At 63.3% G+C, this 894-nt stretch overlaps 1 protein-coding gene across 3 annotated transcripts in view; it reads right to left on the bottom strand.

The window, feature by feature from the left end:
• EPHB3 (EPH receptor B3) overlaps nucleotides 1-894 on the bottom strand; it is a 12,697-nt gene that overhangs the window by 9,953 nt on the left and 1,850 nt on the right. The window lies entirely within an intron of this gene.

Here is an 894-nt window from a genome sequence, read left to right as displayed (position 1 = left end):
GAATGCCGAAACCCCAGCTTCATGAGGCTGCATCTGCACCTCTCCCCATGCCACAGGCGGGCTGAGAGCCTTCTCGGTGGTGCTGGGCTGCCGAAATGGGGTGAGGGAACATCCAGCCCAGAGCAGAAAAGGGAGCTGCAGCTCCGGCTTTCTCCCAGCCCTTCCTCAGCTGTTTCCACTTAAAACACACGATCATATGGCGGAAAATCTGATCGTACAAGTGTGACTTTCCCAGAGAAACGTGAGGACGCGGCCGCCTCTGCCCGGAGAGAGGGCAGGCTGCCGGATGGAGACGTGCCTGCAGCGCAGCGTGGCCTCCCCGTGCCATAGGGGAGATGCCGGGGATTGGGAACAAGGGGGGACATCAAAGGCACTGAGGGAGCGGCAGCATGGGGGTCTGCTCAGCTCGGGGAGTGTGGAGAGGGGACCTCGCCCAGGGCTGCACCAGTGCTCTGAGCCCAACCCGTGCAGGCTTTGGTCCTGCCTTGGGTTGTCCCCACTCGGCACAGTCCAGATGGTGGCTGGAAACGGTGTCACCTTGTGCCCAAATTCCACTCCTGGCCACTTTGGGCTAGGGCATCAAAGTCGGGGCAGTGCTGGAGGCTCCCCAGCAAAACCACAGCTCCATGGAGGCTGGGCTCCCCCAGAGCAGTCATAGCAGCATGGCCCACAGCCCCACTGCTCCCACAGTCAGCGCAGAGCCGGCCTGGCCCCAGCCCCACATCACAGGCCATCCCAAATCGCATCACCCCTGCCAAGAGCAGAGGGCCGGCGCCAAACATCCCGTCATCGGCGAGCACAAAGCATCCAGCGCTGGGGGCCCAGCCAGCGTCCCGCTCCCTGCGCAACGCCTGCGGCCAAGGGGACCAGCTGCCTTTCTACCCTAAACACCAG

The sequence above is a fragment of the Mesitornis unicolor genome, unplaced genomic scaffold, assembly GCF_000695765.1.
Source record: "Mesitornis unicolor isolate BGI_N332 unplaced genomic scaffold, ASM69576v1 scaffold8120, whole genome shotgun sequence".
NCBI lineage: Eukaryota > Metazoa > Chordata > Aves > Mesitornithiformes > Mesitornithidae > Mesitornis > Mesitornis unicolor.
The sequence above is the reverse complement of the archived record's forward strand: the minus strand, read 5'-3'. Positions and strand labels throughout refer to the sequence as shown.